This window comes from Panthera onca, chromosome F2 (assembly GCF_046562875.1).
Source record: "Panthera onca isolate mPanOnc1 chromosome F2, mPanOnc1 haplotype 2, whole genome shotgun sequence".
NCBI classification, from domain to species: Eukaryota; Metazoa; Chordata; class Mammalia; order Carnivora; family Felidae; genus Panthera; species Panthera onca.
The window spans coordinates 70,636,012-70,658,337 of record NC_138356.1 but is presented as its reverse complement, the minus strand read 5'-3'; the positions used below and the strand labels follow the sequence as shown (position 1 = coordinate 70,658,337).

The window sequence follows — 22,326 nt, the reverse complement described above, 5'->3', positions numbered from 1 at the left end:
AGACCTTTTGGGCTGTGAGCTAAGTGGAAAGAGGTTTATAATTATCTCATTACATACTTGATAACAAATGCTTCCAAGATGCTTGCTGCATTCCACACCATTTCTCTTTGACATTTTCCATAGCTCGCTGTCATTTTACTGACACTCTAATAGAAAAGTTTGAACACCCATAGGAAATTGCCCAGAGAGAGGAATGAAGGGAATCGGACTTTGATGGTTCCCTGTCTTGCTGAGGACAGGCTTGGTCATAGCTGAGCAGTCAGTCCTTGATCACACCACCAGCCTCCCCTACCCTGTTCTCTCCTTGACCACACTGACCAACGCATACCAAAGGTGGAAAATGGACGGTGTGATGAACCACATTGATCTTTTACCGTGCTACCAAGTTTAGGAAGAGTCATCTGCATGGACAAGACTAGTTCCAGGACTGCCTCTCTCAGACTCGGAGAAATAAGGAAAACAAAAAGAATAAATAGGGGAAAAGGCAAGGAGAGGACATTCTAGTCATTATTTCTTCACGTATTACTTACTCATCCCCCAACAAAACCATACTGAGTGCCTATTTTAGGTCAGGCACTGAGTTAGGAACTGGTCAACTAAATAGACGTGAGAAGGAAATGACAAAAAAGATATGGCAGGCTCTCCCTGCCCGTGAGCATGCCGCTTCTTTCCTAGTTCCAGCCACAGTAGATGAATCATGGTTCTTCTCAGCCAATCATGGTTACTACACCCCCTTTGGGAGCAATTAGTTTAGGGTCAGATGAGTGACACATTTCTGGCCAATGGCACATAAAGAGAAGTTTGCAAGGGGCCTTCTGGGGAAGATTTCCTTCTCCAGCACAAAGGAAGTAAATGAGGGGGCCCTTTTTGCCAGCTGCTTTCTTTCATCCTGCATGAAAAGATGTCCTGAAAAGACATGATGCTTAGAGCAGAGGCAGCCACATTGCAACCATGAGGAGAGTCATCACCGAAACTCCAAGGATGGGAGAACACAAAGATGTGCGGAACGTGGGTCTGCAATGTCACATCAAGGTGATATGCATCAGAATCCAACAAACGTGTGATCAGTTCAAGTAGGCTTAACCCTTGGTAGGATTTGTGGAGTGTCTTGTTTTATTAATAATTACAAAAAAAGAGAGATTTAGTCCAGCTCTGTTTTGTACCAGGCAATGGGCAAGGTGCCCTTTACAACATCTTTTTTCACCAGCACAAGAGAGGCACGCTGATGCTCACAGGGGTAAGATATGGCAGCCACTTCATATCCGCCCCACCCAGCTCCGATTTGTAATTCCCTCTCCTCCTATTAATAGCACCTCAATTCTCCTGTGGGTGGTTCCTGATGAACCATCAGCTGTGGTGTCTTGGCCCCCTCTCACATACCTGATACATAACAAAGCTTAAAAAATCTACTGTTTTCTCTAAAGCACACTTGTCTTATTCTCTCGACCCCATTAGATATATAGCTACATCGATATCAATATCGATATTGATGTTGATATCGATATCAATATAGATATATTGGGGTCAATATAGATAGAGATAGATAGATAGATGATGGCTAGATCTGCTCTTCTCTCAAGCCTTGACCAAATTAAAAAAAAAAAAGACTATCTCTAATATCTCTTGCAGGAAACAACATATTTTAAAAACATTTACCATAAAAGTAAGGTTCTTTTTAGGAGACAAGCGAAGTTCCGGTCTTCCAAATGCTGATTTTTCTCACCACAGACTAGCTTCGTGTACGTGGAGAAGGTGCACCATTACCAGGAAACAAAGAGTCGGAGAGAAAATATACGGTAGGTCTCTTACCGCTCACACCTGTTGGAGAGGTATAATAAACAAATACAGACTCCGAGAATAAGGTTTCCCTGAAAGTACACTGTCACTGCCAGGAAACTATTGCTTATCTTTAACACGGAGAAGAAATCAAGGGAGAAGCCTTGCCTAGAAAGTTCAGAAATATTTGCAGTCGGTTGATATGACTTAGCACAAGCCTTTACATTGACACTGCTCAGACCGTATAGTATAGGGGTCAGCAAACTACAACCTGAGGGCCAAAATATGGCCTGTCACCTGTTTTTGTAAATAAAGTTTTATTAAAACACAGACACACCCATTTGTTTATATATCATCTATGGTTGTTTTCAGACAATAACAGAGTTGAATTGGTGGCAGGGATCATCTCTTCCACAAAGCCTAAAATATTTACAATCTGGCCCCTTACAGGAAAAGATTGCTGGGGGCTGGCCTTGCCTAATAATATCAGCAATTATTATCAGTTATTGAACATCTACGTTTATCACCAGCGTTGGTTCTCAGAACGTCTGAAGTAGGTACCTCGTCCCATTTTTCCACAAAAAGAAGGAAAACGAAGCTGAGGAATTTTTAGTAACTCGCCAAAGTAACAGAGTCAGAACAAGGATTCAAACCCAGGCATGCACACTCATTTCTGGATATTATTTATGCAGCTGCTATGGGCAGGCCATCCACTGAGTACAAGCAACACAATGGCAATCAACACTGTGCAATCTTTGTCTCATGGAGCTTACCGTGGAGGCAGAGAGGTTGTTGTTAAACAGATAACCACATAACCACATATATTAGATATGATGGATAGTTGTGCTAGAAAACACTGTGAGACACAAGATTAGGGTACTGGAGGGAGAAAAATGGGTGGTCAAGTTTAGATGGGAAGGGGTCCCTCAGGTTGGGCTCCCAAGAGAGCAAACCCAGAAGTAAATCTCACTTGCTAATGCTTTCTTGGGCGAGGCAGTCTAGGACAGCAAGAGAAAAGGACAAGAGGAAGTGGAGGAATGAGGGAAAGCACGTGCAAGGTGGTGTTTTACAGAGCTGGCACCAGCCTTGCAAGAAAATAGAGCTGATGGCTCAGATGGATGAGCCATCTGGGACAACCGGGTCTTGGAGAGCCCATCCGGGAGAAGGAACAGAGAGAGACTTATCTGCTGGCCCCTTCCCATCTCCTGTTTTCCCTGAGGAGAGCTGAGACAGCCTGAGGTGTTAGGAGGCTAGAGGATGCACAGGAGATTGGGCTCCCATCAAGCGAGTTGCCGCAGCACAGAAGGTCACATAAGGCTGACAAAATCCAGGAGACCCACAAAGAGAGTCCATCAGGCATCTTCTTTGAGGAAGTGATGTTTCTACTGAAACTTGAGAAATGAGTGAATGAATGGGAGAAAACTTCATTCAAGCTGAGGAGAAAGGAAGTGCAAAGGCCCTGAGGCAGGAGAGAATTGGCATATTTGAGAAGCAGAAGAAGACTTCGGGGTGCTCAGGAGTTATACTCCACAGGTCCATGCCCTTGCTCCACCATTTACTAGCTGTGTAACCTGGGGAAGTTTCTGAACATGTCTAAGCTTCTCTTTTTTACCTATAAAAGGGAGATCATAAGGATTAAACAACATCATACATGCACACTTAACACAGTTTTTGGCTCATAAAACTCATAAAAGGCAAACAATATCAGTCATTATCCTTATTATTTTTTAAGTTTATTTAATTATTTTGAGAGAGAGAAAGAGAACACATGCGTGTGTGTGAATTGGAGAGGGGCAGAGAAAGAGGGAGAGAGAAAATCCCAAAAAGACTCTGGGCTGTCAGCACTGTACCCGACACAGGGCTCGAACCTGTGAACCATGAGATCATGACCTGAGTCAAAATCAAGAGGCAGAGAGTCTCAACTAACTGAGCCACCCAGGTGTCCCATCTTTATTATTATTACTATTATTATTTTTATTATTATTATTCCTGGTTATTACTTACCCTGACCTACTGAATTAAAATAGCTGAGGAAGGGCCCTTGAATTGCATGCTTAAAAAAAATCCCTGTGATAATTTGGATTACAGACCAGTCTTCTGTAAAAGGATTATGCTTTCACATCCTTGCCACACAGGGCCAGTCGATTTTCCTACTCTACTGTCAGATTCGGCTCACTGAATTGCTCTGGCCTGTGGACTATGGGCCACGTGGCTGCAAACGTGTAAGGTGACCGCATACCTAAAAAGTCAGTGTCTTGCATTCCTGCCTTCTGTTGGAACAGCACACTGCGCATAGGGGCTGCTCCTTCCTGTGCAATCACAGACCAAGAAGACCAATGGAACTGACCCTTAGTCAACCCACAGCCTGAAGCACAACTACTGCTGAGCTGTGGGCATCTTGTGACATAAATAGAAAATAAATCTTCATTTTTATAAGCCACCGAGATCTGGGGGCAGGGTTCTTTGTTACGCAGCAAAACTGATCGATACAGTCTCTCGTGATTCTTTTACACGTGAAATTACAGCAATATAAAACACTGAGTCTGTGCTCTAGGTTCTTAAGGGAGCTTCTCTTTCGCAGGGACAGATGTCCAGCAGACATTCGGCTAGACACAAGTGTGTATTGGGGTGGAGTGTGGAAGATGGCAGTATCAGAATTGGCTCTACTAGCTGATGTTGAGAAATACCCAAAGCGAACATGAAGGCATTGGCTCAAATCTCTCCGTGCGCTCTGTTAGGGGGCAACCCCTTCCTGGCCTTAACACACACCCCACCTTCTGCATGTTCCATTTGGGTGACTTCTGTTCCCTTCCAGGCATACTGAGATGGGCATTTTCATATTCTGCTGATAGCAGAGGTGTGGGGGTGGGGGTGTGTTGACAAGATCACAACTCCCAGGGTGTTTTTTTCCAGACCTCACTTGGCCTTTTTGCCACAGGAATAAAGTTGATCCCAAAGCAACTCCAACCCCTTGAAAATCCTTGTAAACTACCTTTGCCATACGCACTTCTCTAAGAACCAAGTTAATAATAACACTCATATTCATACAATTTAAACAAAATATATGTTAGAAATAAGATCTCTTTTCTGCTGTCACGAACGCCTGCTGTCCCCTTTGGAGAAGCAGCATCACATAGTGGTTAAGAGGGAAAATTCTGTCATTAGAACGCTTGCATTTAAATCCTACTTGCCAGCTGCGTGACCCGGGACAAGTTACTCAACCTCTCCGTGTCTGCATTTTCTCATTTGTAAATGGGGATTATAACAGTAGCTCTACTTGAGGGTTATGTTGAGCATTATTTGAGTAAATACACATAAAACACTGAGACTGATGCCTGGCATATAGTGAACTGCTCAAACAAATGTTAGCTTTTCCTATTATTTTATGAATGAGCTCAAGCATCTTGGTCACATGGGTAGAGGTAGAGCGAGAGATTATATAGAGTCAACCTCCTTCTCTCAATGCTAGAGATGGTCTGGGTGCCGGCACTCTGCCCCGCCTCTCGGGACCCACCACAGCTTACACCCTCACCCCGTTGTTCTGGTGTAGGCTGTGGGCGTTCTTATGGACAGATGTGAGATGCTGCTGAAAACTGGGATGCAAGTCTGCATGGCAATGTCCAGGGAACCAGAGCGAGGGAGGGAGGGAAGGGGAAGAGAAAGGAGAGGGCTTAAGGGCCATTCTGAGTGGGGTCAGGGCTGCACTGAGGGGTGGGAGCACCCTGGACAGGGGAATGACTTGGGAACTTTCAAAGAGATGTTCTTATTTCATCATCCACTACGTACTGGAAAAAGAGATAAGGTGATCCATTGGTAGCAGCCTCAGCCCCCCCTACATCCTCTCAAACAATTCAGCTCTAGGGGCGACTGGGTGGCTCGGTTGGTTGGGCGTCCAACTTCGGCTCAGGTCGTGATCTTATGGTTGGTGAGTTCGAGCCCCACATCAGGCTCTGTGCTGACAGCTTGGAGCCTGGAGCCTGCTTCCGATTCTGTGTCTCCTTCCCTTTCTGCCCCTCCCCTGCTCACACACTCTCTCTCTCTCAAATATAAATAAACATTAAAAAAAAAAAAAAAGAATTCAGCTCTGGCCCAGACTTGCATATCTTCCTGACATTAACCACCATCCCTGGGAAGCAAATTAATGGGAAATTATTTCCACACTCCCAAGTCTGGTGCACATTTATTGAGCACCTATTATGAGCCAGGCAATCTGCTAAGGGTTTTACATACATTAACTCCCTTAGAATTTCCCTCAAATCCTATGAGGCCAGAATTCTGAGGATTCTCGTTTTGTAGATGAGGATCCAATCTCTGAGAGGTTAAATAAACTGTGTAGGGTCACCGGCAAAGCCAGGAATCAAAGTCAAGTTCAGCTGTGCTACCCTGTTTTGTGCGGCACCACTTTAGAGCATTTTACAGCCCAGTAAATGGTGACGATGATGGCCAAGATGAGGAGATAGTCCTGGGTTCCCAGAACATGATGTCTCCCTGTCTCCTCTCTGCCCCTCTCTGAATCCCTCCCTTCATATTTCCTCCCTCCCGGAACCACCAGCCCTGCTGTCCTTTTTATTCTTCCCTCACTCCAGGTTATGTGATCAGGAGAAGGTTGTGACCATTACTGAGAAGAGCTTCTCATGATCCAGAGGGAGTTACTGAAACGTCTATGACTCACCATGCTCTGGGGAGACACAGTGGTAGAATGCCCCGTAAGGAGTCAGGGGCTTGACTTTGAGTCCATCACCTGTCACTAGTTCCAGGGCCTTGGCCAAGTCACTTGACTTCAGTGATCCTTAGTGGATCAATGACACGTGTCCTACAAACACACTGTATTCTTGGAAGGTAGCTGTGAGGTCACCCCATCCCCCCTTCTCTTCCCATCAAATGCCCTCTCTGGAGAGATTTTTGCCTTTGCTCTATTCCCTCAGGTGTGGTCCACAATCCAAAACAACAGCCCATCCTGGAAAGCCATCTTCCCAAGTCTACGTTCACCTGGCACCTGCAGTACTCTGAGTCCTTTCTCCCTTAGAGCACAGCAGTTCAGCATAGTCACGGGGTTCTCAGATGGGAGTGTACATCAGCATACATGGAAGGCTGCTACAACCCCGGAGGGCCGGGCCCCACCTCCAGAGTTTCTGATTCAGTATCCCTAACACATTGCTGGTTGATGTCAATGCTGGTCAGAGGACCTCTTTGAGAACAACTTAATATTCGACAAGTATTTTCAGAGTCAGGAGTAAGTGCTCAGACTACCTCAAGTCAATTCCCAGCTCTTCTGCCTTCTGGCTATGCAAGCTTCGACAAGTCAATCTCGGTAAGCCTCAGTCTTTTCATCTGTAAGTGGATATGACAATGATGTGTACTTCCTAAGATTATCGCAAGGAAGGGCGAGCTCCTGCTGAGGGCCTTCAGCCTTCTGCCTGACACTTCATAAGTGCTCTGTTTGTGAGCCGTCAAAATTCAAGGGGTTCTAAGGCCCCTTGGGTCATTGAACCCATCTTCTCACTCTGAGTCACTCTTCAACCCCAAGAAACGACATCTATTGTCACTACTGAATGTGTCTCCATCCCAGGAGCTGCCCAGAAATGAAGGCAAGCTTCAGAGCAAACCAGTAATTAGATAATGACAACAAGCCAAACACACTGAATCGCGGGCGGGTGGCGTGGAAAAGGTCAGGCTTCTCAGATCCTCACTGTAGGGAAAAAGCTCAGGACATGGCATCAGATGGTCTGAATTTGGATCCAGGCTGTCCCGGGTTGGGGCTGGGTAAGCTTAAACAGGTTCAATGTAATCTCTGAGACTCAGTTTCCTCATCTGTTCAGCGGGGACAATAATGAGCTGCCAGTTTGTTTCATAAGCTGAGATTCTCCTAGTTGTGAGAAACCCAGCAGCTACCTAAATATTTGTGTCCCTGCTCCAGGCAATTCGGGTGCCACTGCTGATAACCCCCCTGGTTGTACTACCATCTGGACTCTTACTTAGAGAACCCTCATTTCTGAGAAAGGCCAGGACACTCCACTCTATCAGCTTTCTCTGGCCTCAGCCTACCCATGTTTCCAGGGAACACCACTGGCCTATGTACCCAACCACAGGTCACACCAAAAAACTCATGTTCAGCAAAGGCTGGGAGCAGCCACGGTCAGCTACAGCCCTAAAACCCACAAGAGACAAGATTCATGATAATTTGTTCACTTTCCTTCCTCTTCTCTTTCCTCCAAGAAGTCAATTTCACCAGTCACTGGACATGCTTTGAAAGACCTCAGAAAATCCCACAGGAAAGCACCAAAGATTGTTTTTATCATTTTGTTCCATTTCTCCTGTTTGCTTAGTAATCCTGGTAAACAACTTTGTGCAAACAGAAACCTTTTTCATTCGATTGAGTTCTTGCCTGGGGCACTGTTGCCTCAATCTTAAGGTTTGGGGGTAGGTGGAGAAAGTACTTTGGATTTAAACTTCCTGATAAGTGGGCACATAACAAAATGAAAGAACACCGGCCATTTATTTATTTATCCAACCCCCTTGAGGGGGTTGGATATGAGTGACTTTCTAAGCTTCCATATGGATGTTCTATTCTTTTTTTTAATTTTTTTAACGTTTTTATTTATTTTTGAGACAGAGAGAGACAGAGCATGAACAGGGGAGGGGCAGATAGAGAGGGAGACACAGAATCGGAAGCAGGCTCCAGGCTCTGAGCCATCAGCCCAGAGCCCGACGCGGGGCTCCAACTCACGGACCGCGAGATGGTGACCTGAGCTGAAGTCGGACGCTTAACCGACTGAGCCACCCAGGTGCCCCTGGATGTTCTATTTTTTATGACCATTATTAATTCTATCATCATCTTTGTCATCATCACCAACAGAGGCTTGGCCCAGAAACACAAGTTGTATTTGTTGAGTGTGAATTCGTCTGGAAGTTCAGTGTCCTTAGCCCAAGTTCACCTGGTCGGTCATAGCCCGAAGCCCCAGAGAAAAGAGAACCTGGCAGCGTTTGGGTCCGGAAGGAGACATCAGCAGAGCTTGCGGACCTGGTCTGAACCAGGTACTCTGAATGGGCACCTTACAAAGACTCAGAGCTTTGCCAGTTAGGAGTTGCCACACTGCCCCACTGACCCTCACTGAGTTACCACCCCCAGTGCCATTCAGTGACTCGGTGTAGGGCACTGTGTCAACACCATTAGTGGAGATGATAATCAATCTTTAAGCTACAGTCTCATAGCTTCTCTCTAGAAGTTCTCTTACCTCCCGAGACTTTTCACACAATCCCTGCTCTTTACATCCTCTGTCCAGGCATCTGGCTTTTCTTTCCTGTTCCCGTGCATGGCACGGACTGGCATTCTGTACAGTTCCAATTAATTCTTTGTTTTGTTTGATTTCTAGCCCATGGCCAGCAACTCCCTGGGTTTTTACTCTCAGTTGCTCAAGTAAATAAGCCAAATGTTAATTTATTGCTCTTTGATCATGACTAAATGCAGAGATGGTGTAACCAGAAATACTAACGTTTGTCCAGGCCTCCCTGGTAGCACAGTAATGGCACTGGGTTTGGGTGTGCTTTGGTTTCGCGGGGCAAAGGGATGCCCCCTTCTCTAGCATCCATCATCTCACTGGATTCTCCCAAACGGCCTGGCAAAGTTGACAGGACGGGAATTATTATCTGCATTTTGCAGATGAGGAAACCAGGCTCAGAATGATTAAATAAGTTGCCCAAGGCCACAGAGCTCAAAAGTAGCTAACTGCAGCTAAAACTTACTCAGCCTGACTCCCAGTTCAACAAAACTGTTGTGAGTGTCTCCGTCCCCCATTGGGTCATCATGTGGGATAATAATTTTATACGATATCTTTTCACAGACATTTTCTGGGTTATCCAGAGTGCATTCTATGGGACGGCAGTTGTGTGAAATACTCCATAAGAAAACATGCTGTGGCCAAATATGTTTGCAATATGCTGTCTACTCTATTCTATTCTTGGAGATTCAGCATATTGATTAGCATTTTCATAAATGAAAGCCTCTGAGAAGTTCTCCTGTATAAGACCTGGACAAAGTTATGGCCCCAAATTGTCTGAACATATTTGATCGTGAGGAGGCAAGAGTGGAAGCATGGAGATCATGTCCCAGCAATGCACCCAAGAGACTGGGGGTGTGTGGACAAAGAGGGATGGCACCAACTGGTGAGACATATTTCAGATGCAGAGCCAACCAGATTTGCTGGTGGAGGATGCAGGGCGTAAGAAAATCAGAGGAGGTAAGGATAGCCCAGGGATGTGAGGTCCCAGCAACTGTATGAATACAGTGGCCACCTCCCTATAGAGGCTCTCCCCGGACTAAAAGCTCCACCCTATCGTGGCGGCTTCTTACAGCATCCGATCCCTGGGCTTTGGTGATTGCAGTTTTCATTTTATCTTTGTAGATGAGATCACTGGCAATGGCAGAGCTTTTGACTTTTTCCTCACTACCCTTATCTCCAGTGTCTAGCACATTATAGTCAACAAATCTTTGCTAAATAAATGAATGGACAGAGACTCGCATGCGGTAGTCACTTAACAAGTTGTAGCTACCATACTATTAGTCAACCTAGTACACAAGCATTAATAATAAAGCTAGTCAACTAGTATGCGGCGGGGGGGGGGGGGGCTGGAGGGAAGTGGGGGGACATGACTGTTAACTGGTTGGAGGACTCCATTCTAATCTGAGCCTCATCCTTCTGTCCCTGGACTTAGGGTAAGACCCTTCCTCTCTCTGAGTCCAGTTCTTCTGACTCCATCCAACAAGAGGTTGGACAATAGGATTCCCGTCAACCTGCACTTTGCTGCCCATGAGTTTATGTGGAAGCCATGGACAAGGCTGTGTTCTTGGGAATGTGTAGCACAGGACAGCCCAACACAGACCAGGTCTGATCAAATGCTCCGCCATCTAGCCCAGCTTAAGTCCTGCAGGCACCCAGAGAAGGGGACTGCAGTAGTAGCTAGAGTCACCAAGAAGGCTTACTGGAGGTTCTTCTTTCTCCTTCCAAGAGTCTGAAGTAACAGATGAATATGGTGACATTTGTTGGAGAAAACAAACAAGCAAACAAACATTCTTCTGGTTTGTCTTACTCTCAGTCCAATTGGCAAGGCTATAGGAAGAGCTTGCCCCTCTCCTGCCTCCAAAAAAGGACCATTGAGCAAAACCCACTTCCTCTACTAGACCTCACTCTGAACCTAGCTTTGTATATCTGAGATAGTCTTTCTTTTCTCTTCCACTTAGGAATACACAAAAGTACATTTCCCATCTGGACCTGTTTCGAGCCATTCTCCCTCAAGGCTGATCTTACGTTCCTGGTTGTGGACAGCTTGCCTGACCACGGCCTCACCACAAGGCGCGGAATGGGCCCCCAAAGTTTGACCAGCTCTATGATATCTCTCTCAGGGAGGGCTCCTGAGCAAATGATTTTCAGTTTCAGTTCATTTGTTTTTGTTTTCCATTTGGTTGCCCAGGGCAAACATCTACCCTGAGAGTTTCTCCCCTGGGACCATCTGTGCTATCATTGCTTGCCTCAGAGCAGATGTGTAAGGGGTCCCCCAGTGCTGAGGCCCTGCTTGCCTCTTTTGTTCCCCAGAAGAGGTCACTACGTGATTAAGAAAAATGGTAGCTTGGCCCCAGCCCCTAGCCATCCCCCCCCGCCCCGCCACTGCCAATCAATGCACAGTCCTCTGCCATTAATAACCAAACCCCACAAAGCCACCCAGCCCTTCCTGATATTCTCACCATTGATTTTATTATCACTGTTATTGTGAAAAATATTCATAGCACTATGTGGTGATCATCACCACATCAGTCTTGCTTTACAAAGATGCCAGCATGACAATCATTATATTTCTGCCCCAGACTGCCCCTCCAGCTGCTACTTAGATAGTTTAGAGGGAAGAAGACTGAAGGACGAAGAGCTAAACTGAGTTACATAAAGAGAATCAGCAGCCAAGGTGGGATGAGAACCCATGTCTCCTGAAAACAAGTTCTGATGTTGAAAGAAAAGGTGCAGTTTCATTGGCTGAGCCACCCTTCCTAGGCAGGAGTAAAGGATTGAAACATGGTAACAATTCAAGGTGAGCGGTGCCACTCTGCAAAGGCAGAAGCGGGGGTGATGTGAAAGCCAGTGGCTTAGCTAGAGGGCAGCTCAACCTTCTTTCTGTTTTCAGGGTTCAGAAAGTAAACAGTGGAAGCCAAGTGACAAGGATGAGGGGGGCAGAAGAACCCACTCAGCCACCATGGGGGTGGGACTGAAGATCAGCCTAGTGCACTGTGGAGCCTTGGTCACTGAAAGAAGTACATGAGATGCACAGAATGTCATTCTCAGTTCTCGGTTTCATATTATGTATGGAGAAAAACTGGAGATGTTGGGGGGTGGGGGGCAGTGGTCAGATAGTGACTTCCTGGAAGCTTATGAGGCTCACAGCAACAGGACCTTAGAATACAAGAACCCCAGTGGTCTGGATGATTAAGGAGGAGGAAACTCAACAGCAATATCATAAGAAGAAGGAAGAACACAGCCGAACACACCATCAAAGCTGCCTTCATTGTTGTGAATGAATTCTAAGTGACCGTTCAGCTTTGGACATACACTCATACTTCAAAATCCCAAAAGCAGAAGTCATACCACCAGGATCCCAAGCCTGAGAAGCCAGGTTGCAGAAACATCCAACTGGCCAAGCCAAGACATTTGCTCAGCTCTGGCAGCCTAGGGATGAGGGCTGAGTCTAAGCTGTCTGACGTCTGTGGTAGGTAGAGGCCACTACTCTCCAACAAGACTACAAAAAAAAAAGAAGGGCATGTGGGTGGCTCACTTGGTTGAGTGTCCGACTTCAGCTCAGGTCATGATCTCACAGTTCATGGGTTCGAGCCCCATGTTGGGCTCTGTGCTGGCAGCCCAGACCCTGCAGCCTGCTTCGGATTCTGTGTCTCCTTCTCTCTCCGCCCCTCCCCTGCTCACGCTCTGTCTCTCTGTCTCTCAAAAATAAATAAACATTTAAAAAAATGACTACAAAACAAAAGAGATCCTATACCAGCAGGGAAGGCTGGATATGGCCAGCTCCCAAAATGAAATCTATGAGAGCCTACCACACACGGGACTGATACGCATCCTTATAAATCCAATGGTTCCTGCAAAGAGGATGTGGACTACTCTAGCATCTATGGTGAATATCAATCACATCAATGATTAAATAAGCATTTAGTATGAATTGAGCAGTGCAATGAGTGCTGTATATGTATATTATCATATTTATTTCTTCCAACTGCCCCTGCAAGAGGTTTTATGTATTCTATCTTACAGAAGAGGAACCCGAGACTCAGAGAGGCAAGACAGCTTTTCCAGGGTTGCTCAGCTTACAGTCAGAATTGTAAGTCAGATCTAGATACCTAGGCAAAGCATCAGCTTTTTTTCTTTTAAACAGTAGAAACTACCTAATGCTACTAGCCCCTGTGACCCTGTATTTCCAGACTTTGAAGAGGGATGAAGGAATGATGGTAGCCAGGTTGGAGAGGACACCATAGATAAGGAAGGGTCTGAACCAAGCTGGCATCTGAAGTCATCCCCAAAAAAGAGAGGGAAGCAATCGGCTACTGGGATAATTCTAACAGTGCATTAGTTCCAGTTTTTATGTTTCATTACATGGCTCAAACAACAAACAGACAAGTGTTTGTTGAGCAGGACACTGTGATATGAGGTCCTGTGGATGATGCAAGAACAAATGAGTCAAGATGTTTCTATGTTTTCATTCAACCACCTTGAAATCTTACTGTCTTCCTGGATGCTTGAAAAGCTACACAGCCATTTGAATTATATGGCCTCAGATATTAAGTGACAAGGGTCCCAAGGAGGCACAGTCTGAATATTCCACAGGGGAATTAACATCTGGGATCAGCACTGAACCTTAGGTTGGAATAAATAAAATAGAGACAAGAGAGCATTCCTGGAAGGGGGAAGGACATCTGCAAAGCTAAGGAGGAGATCGGCCCAGCTAACGTGGAGAGCTGATGTAGGTCGTGAGACAGAATCAAAAAGCAGGTTGAAACAGTTTTACTCAGGGATTTTGAACTCTAGGTTAAGGGGCTTGATATTTACATTAATAGAGATGCGAATCTGAGGGAGGTATTTGAGCGACTTAGGCACATGTCCAGCACTCACTAGAGTTGGTGGAAACTGTCAGATACATGAAACATGTTTGCTAAGTGAATGAATAAATATTATGTATAGGTTAGGCTGGCAAGGAAAGAACAAATCAAGGACACCAGTTAGGAGCCTATCCCATTAGCAGTCTGGGCAATACAGATTGAAATAGAAAAGCCGCAGAAAGCTTGGACAATGAAAAGGACATTCTAAAAGGAAAAGAAGATGATTCTAATGTCCACATTATTTCCTGATTGGTAGTTTGCACCAAGAACAGAGGGACACAATCTTCTAATAACCTCCAAATTCAAAAATCCATAAATCTACCAGAGCAGCTAAAGACACTATATGCTTGTCTGAAGTAGAGATTAAGTCAGGAGAAGCAACAGAAGAGTTTTTATTTTTATTTTTTTAATTTTTTTTTTAATGTTTATTTATTTTTGAGACAGAGAGAGACAGAGCATGAACAGGGGAGGGTCAGAGAGAGAGGGAGACACAGAATCTGAAACAGGCTCCGGGCTCCAAGCTGTCAGCACAGAGCCCAATGCAGGGCTCGAACCGATGGACCGCGAGATCATGACCTGGGCTGAAGTCATGATCTCAACCAACTGAGCCACCCAGGCGCCCCCAGAAGAGTTTTTAAAACAGAAAGTAAAAATCTAAAAAACTGAGCCATGTTAAGCTTTGGAGCCAATGTTTCATCTTTTTGCTAGCTGGTTCACTGATACTCGATTTAACCTGTGGTGAATGAACAAACACAGCAAAGCAGGTCTCATTGTGTCCATTTTGCAGATGGGAAAAGTGAGGCTCAGAGAAGCCAAACATCTCACAGTGACTTGACTCTAGGTAATCTGATTCCAAGTCCTGTTTGTTTTTTGTTCATTGTCATTGTTTTCTATCCTCTCATATGGTAGAACAAGAGATGAGGAAAACAGAAAGAGAAATATAGAGAAAAATGAAAACCTAGTAAGTCCCACTGCTAGATAGATGCCCCAAGAAATATATGATGGGACTGCATGAATCTCTACTAAACTTTTCTCTTTGCCATAAGTATGAACACTCCCATGTTTACCTAAAAGAATTAGCCGTGAATAGTAACCCATTTTCTCTCCTGACAGTGTATATTTTCTTTTTAATGCAGAGACACTGCATATATGTAATTGGTATTTTTTAACAAGCCTGTGTTAGGTCAGTAAATGCCTTGACTTCTCCATTTCCCTCCCTGCATCATCACTTACAAATTCCAGCAGATGCCAGGGAGTTCTCACCCAAGCCAATAAGCCCCAGAATTATATAAAGCTACACCCTTCTTCCCAAACAAGATCTTACCACTGTGAACAATTCACTTAGTTTCAGCCATTTGGTTTCTTGACAAGAGCCAAAAAGTGCTGAGATCCCTCCCTGGAAGGATCAGAAACCTAGAAGAGGTCATATATGGCATATTCCTTGTGCTTAGCATCCTTCTTCATGACACAGGACCTACCAAGAGCATGACAGAGGTTTCATAAAAGCTTTACAGGGCACAGAGGAGTCCCAAGACTCTGAGCCACAGTCGCCTTCGTAAAGATCAGTGGTTGCACCCACCTGTCTCGTAAAGCTTCGACACAGAGGTCGGCCAGATTCCTTTCCATGTCTTGGGAAGCCTCAACAAGTTATGCTTCTTCATGATGATTCATTCAGACCCGCTGAGTTCCTCTGACAAGGGAGGAAGGATTTCGAGTCAGCCTTCAGCATAACTAGTAACTTCTTCTAGACTGTCACCTGAAGGCTGTGTTTGAGTTTTAAGTCACAACAGCTGGTGACATCCCACTAAAAACCCACACCTCTTCACCTGCACCACCTTCTGACTTTTCTCTGGTCCCCTGCCAACACCACCGCCTAGCCTTGTTTCCTAAGAAAAATGGCTTCTTTCTGAAACCACAATCCAGTGTCACTGGGATGTATGAAAACTCCTACAGACAGGAGCTGCTCCCGCCATAGGGGGCGTCTCAGTGGTACCCATGGGTGAAGATGGCAAAAAGACATTGTTCCCCTCAGCTCTCTGGGCAACTAAAGCCCCCATGGGAGTTGGCTTCCAGCAGATTCTTCTGTTTGCCCTCTGCCCTTGCTGATGTGTGCCTAAATTATCCTTCCTTATACGTGCCAAGAAGTTTTTTTTTTTTTTTTTTAATGGAAAGCTGTTCTAGATTATTTGGGGATCGACTTGGTAAAGGCTTTTAAAGGACAACTAGGCAGAATTTATCAAATGCCTCAAAAAGTGCATGCCCTTTAAACAGAAATGCCACTACTGATGACTTATTCTATGCTAACAATTAGATCTGAAACTGGAAAAGTATAAGGATATTCATCACAGTGTTGTTTACAATGAGGAAACATTAGAAACAATTTATATGTCTACAAATAGGGGTTTTGTTAAGGTCATTATGGAATAATCATATTATATAATAGCAGGTATTCAAAATGGTGTAAAAATCATTTCATTGATCTGGCAGGAAATTTATAATATATTATGAAGTACAGAAAAGAAGATCAAAAAACAGTTGTTAGAGTAGTATTATGTTTTTGTTCAAAAATAAAACATTACTATGGTGATATATCCACAAATGTGTATATTACTAATATAATAAAATCCCGTGGCATGAGGTATTGGGATGGCTTGGTGTATAATTGCTATCATGGTGGTAGGATTGCCTTAAAATTTGGCAGTTCTTCAATTCTTTTTTTTTTAATGTTGATTTGTTTTTGAGAGAGACAGAGACGGAGCATGAGCAGGGGAGGGGCAGAGAGAGCAGGAGACATAGAATCCGAAGCAGGCTCCAGGCTCCGAGCTGTCAGCAAAGAGCCCGACGTGGGGCTCGAACTCACAAATCGTGAGATCATGACCTGAGCCAAAATCGGACATTTAACCAACTGAGCCACCCAGGTGCCCCAAAAACTTGGCATTTCTAAAGTTAGGCAGGGGCGATTCAGTAGGTTAAGTGTCCGACTTCAGCTCAGGTCGTGATCTTGAGGTTTGTGGGTTCAAGCCCAGTGTGGGGCTCTGTGCTGACAACTCAGAACCTGGAGCCTGTTTCTGATTCTGTGTCTCCCTCTCTGCCCCTGCCCTGGTCACACACACACACTCTCTCTCTCAAAAATAAAAATAAACATAATAATAATAATAATAATAAAGTTAGGCAAAGATGAAGGCTTGAGAGTAAGGGAGAAGATGTTTTTCGAAGTGGAAAATCCCTCCTGTGGTCAGTCCCTCAAGAGAAAGGGTGTGTATCTTAGCAATTAAGCGTTAAAAAAGAGAGAGAGAGATTTTCTTCCTGGGTCTTTTGTTCCCTGGTAATCTTCTCAAAAGTGTATGAGATCTGTAATTCTTAACAGTGAACTAGTCAGGGAGGGAGATGTCAAGGTCAAAGCTGAATACTGGGTCACTTTCTTTGTGCAATCCCTTAGGAAGTGATCAAATCTTTCTATATTTTGATCTGTTTGGGGGAGCCAATAATAACGATAGTCATAACTACCATTTGGGGGCCAGACACTTTGTATCCATTATCTCCAATCCCCCCCACACACAGTTGCCAAGATGGACGGGATCATTTTCACGTTGCAGGAAGAAATAGCTAACAATCCTGAGCATTTATGCTAAGTCAGACACTCCCTTAAGATCTCTGCTTAGCCTCTCAACCTCAAGAACCCCACTTTAGTGTTAAGGAAGCGGGCAAGGACCTGCAAAGAAATGAGTAGCCTTCCCAAGGTCACACAGCTTGTTCATGGGGGGATGGGACTCAGATTCAGGTGGTTTGACCCTAGAGATTCTAACTACTAAGATCTACTCCCAAATGACAGAAACACAGGAAGGGGTGGGTGGGTGCGGAGCACCTCAGGGCCAAAGTGTTAAATCAGCAAGCGTTAACACTGGAGGACGGTGTGATGGTGGCAGAAGGATCAAAAGGGAAGTCGCCCTCCCCAGACGGAAAGTCAAATCTCCCAGGGACAGACAGATGCTGACATGGCCGGCTGTGTCCTCTGACACCATGCGGCCCCCAGTCTCTCTGTCCAATGCTAACTTCAGGCAAACTGCATTCCTTTTGATTGAGAGAGGCGGCAAGTTTTAGTAACATCAAGAAGAAACTCAGCTCTCCCTGTGAAATGTGTCCGTTTGGTTATTTGATACGTGTTGTGGACCCAGGCATAGGTCACAGTGCTATGTTACAAGGCTAAGGTACTCCCAGCTTCACGGTAAACATATTAACAGTCTTAATTACGGACTGTGGCAGACATGTGAACAAGGGCTCACAGAAACAGAGAGCAGTGCTGTTGGCTCTGTCGGGGAGAGGCGGGCTATGCCAGGCAAAGCCCACGGACACCCATGGCTTTGTCACAGGCTGCCAGGCGTCACTCTGCATGCTCTCAGGCTCTCCCAGGGGGCTCCACGGAGCAGGAAGCACTTGGCCTTACTCTTGGAACAAGCAAAGGCGTTTGAAGCAAAACTCTCTAAGGGGATCCTCTGAGACCTAAGACAGGCAGTCCCGGCAGCCATCATCAGCTGTCTTTGTCTCCCGGCCTATCACAACGGTGACAATAGCTGAGGTGACTGAAGGGAATCAGATGAATCTGACCATACATACACTGAGGCTGCCTTTGGACCCAGCATAATAAAGTTCTCCCCCTCACTTTATGTTTCGCCTCTTCTAGAAGCTCTTTCAGCTGGATATATATGCCCAAACACACACACACACACACACACACACACACACACACACACACACACGCCCCACGCACATACACTCATGCACGTGCCCAAATTCTCCTGAAGCAAATATTATTTTTAAATATTTGAGGGCAGTGACCTGCGGGTCTATTGAACTTGAATTACTGCAGCAGCAATTTCCCTTTCAAGCCAAGCTCACAATCGAGTCAATACCTACGGCCCAGATGCTGTATCACTAAGTAAGAATTTCATGTGGATTATGTCAAAGTGAGCCCAGCACGCAACTGATCCATAATCGTGCTTGCTAAGAGCATTTAGCCTTCTGGCTCCAGCCACTCTGCTGCCTGCCTCAGACTTGTGTCAGGGGCTAATGGCAGAAAAAAAGAGGCAGTGCCATTCAGCTTAATTGGGCAATCATTAGGACTTCCTCCAGTAAAGGAAGGAAGCAGGAAAGCGGCAGCTGACCCCCCCACCCCAGGCTGTTTAGGGGTCTTGTGCCCAGGGACTACCTCACACAGGATAAATTTATCTGAAGTTGCCTAACTTCCCAGGCTGATCTAATTAGTAAACACCTTCAAAGGGATCAAGCTGACTTTTGAGACAAGGTCTAGCACATACCGCAAAGGTGGGCAAATAAATATTTAAAGGGCACATCTGTGTAGGTGGAGCGGGGAGGGGAGGACAGATTAGACACAGATAACAGTTCACTCTGGGAGCTCTGTTGTGTAACTGTCCTTGTCCTTGCCCCTCCACTGGCCAAACTTGCCCCTTCCCCAGGGCTTCTGAGGGATCTGGCTCACTAGACACTCAGCCACCCAGTCTCCAGGAAGCACCCTCCTGAGACCTGATCATAGTGCTGGCCACTCACTACCATAATTGTTTTGGATGTTAGTATTGAACTCGACCCGCTTAAATGACTGCTGGAGTTAACGGTTGTTCTTATTTTTATTCCATCCAGCAATGATTGAAACAAAAGGACTGACTCTCCATGGAGGGCATTCTGGCAACACCAGCGGTTATCGGCACACCTCTGCGGAAGACCCACCCTGTGTCCAGCATTCCCTGACTCTTCGTGCTTTTGCTGTGGTTTGCACCCAATTATCACGTAGCTCCCCACCACCCAGCTCAAGAACAGCAGCTAACAGAAGCTCATGGTGCACAAAGGAACCATAATCGCTCCACTTCCCCCGTTAACACTCTGGAAGGACCTGGGACAGAAACATTTTCGTAACTGGATTTAAGCCCAGAAGCCATACTTGGAATTGAAGTTCAGTTCTCTGGAGTGGATCAGATAGGTAGACCAACATAAGCTTCTTAATATGCTTCATTGCACTCGTTGGGGGAAACTGGGGTTGGTGTTGGGAGAATACCATTCTCAGAACGAGAGCCATGTGCCACACGTTGAGTGGTGCCTGTTCATTATCTCACTTCACCTTCCTTGCAAACCTGCAAACGAGGCATTATTGTCCTCATTTCACAGAAAGTAGCTGAGGCTTCAGTACATGCATTGAGCTACACACACTCCCATCTGTTCTGTTTTGTGTTTAGCATTTATTGGTTTGGTTTTGGTTTCTCTGCTGTACCAGGTATACGTTGATCATTCAGCAAAAATTATAAAATACTTGACGGTAAGATCCTTGTCTATTCTCTTCCCACGGTATTCACAATGCAGAGCTGAGTGTTGGACCCATGTTCATTCATTCATTCACTCATTCATTCTTCCATTCACTCAATACATATTTATCAGATGTTAGGGATACAGCTGTTGAGTGAAACCAAAAAGATACTTGTTGTCACGAAGCTTACATGTTAGCTGAGAGAGACCATCAATCAATAAATAAGCATGCTGGCGAAGGAAAGAAAGAAGGAAGGAAGGAAGGAAGGAAGGAAGGAAGGAAAGAAGGGAGGGAGGGAGGGAGGAAGGAAGAAAAGGAGGGAGTGAGGGAGGAAGGAAGGAAGGAAAGAAGGGAGGGAGGGAGGAAGGGAGGAAAGAAGGGAGGGAGGAAGGAAGGAAGGAAAGAAGGGAGGGAGGGAGGAAGGAAGGAAGGAAGGAAAGAAAGAAGGGAGGGAGGGAGGGAGGAAGGAAAGAAGGAAGGAAGGAAGGAAGGAAGGAAGGAAAGAAGGGAGGGAGGGAGGAAGGGAGGAAGAAAGGAAGGGAGGGAGGGAAGGAAGGAAGATAATTATCCAAAAGTCATGAACGTCATGCAGAGAATTGGGATTGAAAGACACAATGGAGAGAGGCAGGGTGGTGCCATGGATTGGTCACTCGGCACGTGATTCTCAAAAGAGGTGACCTGTGATTGGAATAACAAGAAGGCGGAAGCCACAGAAGACCAAGGGAAAGTGATTGTAGCCAAAGGGACTGCAAAAGCCCTGATGTGGGAATGAGGTTTAAGGGTTCACAGAACTGAGGAAAGCCAGTATGGCTTGAGCAGATCAGTGAGTGAGTGAAGTTACATGAAATTATATCGTAGAGATGGTAGGAGCCAGGTGGCATAGGGTGTTGTAAGCCTGGGTCAGACTCATTCATCAAATATTTGTTGAATGAACAAATGCACAGGCCTTGGAACACTATGGGAATGTAGCAACTGCCTTTAGGAGTTTACAGTTGCACCAAAAAGATGAAAGAAACCCACATCCATTCATTCCACAAATATTTACTGAGCATGTAGATGTACCAGGCACTATGGTAGATAGAGGGGGTGCTGGGTGAATGAGCTATGGTTCTTGCCTTCTACCAGCTCTCAGTTCTAAAGAGAGAGGCAAGACCACATTCCAGAGCAGCAAGGTCCTTAATTTGAGGAAACCCTATGTGAGCATGTGAGAAACATCTATCTCAGCCTGGAAAAATTCAAGGAGAAAGACAAGGCAGCCAAGATGAAGACTCCAGAGATGGGTTGGTCCCTGGAGGCTGGAAAGGTCAGGTGAACTTCCCAGAGAGAAAACCAGACTTAAGCTGGCACTTCAGGAATAAGTGGAACTTCAGAGGAAAGAGGGAGAGGTTCCAGGTTGATTAACAAATGTGCGCAGACTTGAATCAGAGGTCAACACCTTAGTGGGCATTCAAAGCTTCCACAGTGTTTGTCCCTCTTAACCAACACCTTCCCTGCACACACATGCTTACTCCTGCACGCTCACCCTTCCTTTGTGGCAAAAAACAACTGAAATTATCTGCTAACCATCCTCCAAATTGCTGAGCATCTCAGTTGCTCTGAAACGAAAGTCTGATTCTCATTCTAAGAACACCATCTACAGCTTCCCGATGATTAAATATTCCATGGATACAGAACTCCTAATTTCTCCATGTGTTCTACTTTAGGACAGTTCTCTTCTTTAGCAGAGATTTGTCCTTAAATAAGTCTCCTTCCTTGACACAGATACCCCTTGATCTTAATTTTAATCTCAGAAGTACTTTGGTCAATTATTACTAGATATGAATCAATATTAAAACCCCAGGAGCATATAACAATAAACATTAACTTTTCACTCATAATATAGGGGGGAGCTGGGAAAGCTCTGTTGCTTGCTGCAGGGTGGGGGAGGGGGTTCTGCTCCACAAGCCTCTCATCCTCCTCTGGGAAATCCGGTTATTATGGTGATGGCAGAAGTTCTAGGAGAATGAGTCTGCCGCAGATGCTCCGTAACTTCTGCCTACACTTCATTGGCCAGATCAAGTCACATGTCCAAGCCCAAGGTCAAAGAAAGTAC

The 22,326-nt window shown here is 45.4% G+C and overlaps 1 long non-coding RNA gene across 27 annotated transcripts in view; it reads right to left on the bottom strand.

Annotated features, from left to right (window-relative positions):
- The window catches only part of LOC132664522 (uncharacterized), a 368,888-nt gene that overhangs the window by 23,066 nt on the left and 323,496 nt on the right, over positions 1–22,326 (bottom strand). For 24 of the 27 annotated variants that reach the window (XR_014136591.1, XR_014136587.1, XR_014136575.1 and 21 more), the window contains 2 exons: positions 15,501–15,611; positions 1,657–1,818 (listed from right to left, as the gene is read on the bottom strand). This is a non-coding gene — a long non-coding RNA (uncharacterized LOC132664522). Of the gene's footprint in view, positions 1–374; positions 442–1,656; positions 1,819–15,500; positions 15,612–22,326 lie in introns of all 27 variants that reach the window. The other 3 variants (XR_014136582.1, XR_013553450.2, XR_014136588.1) reach the window with 3 other exon arrangements.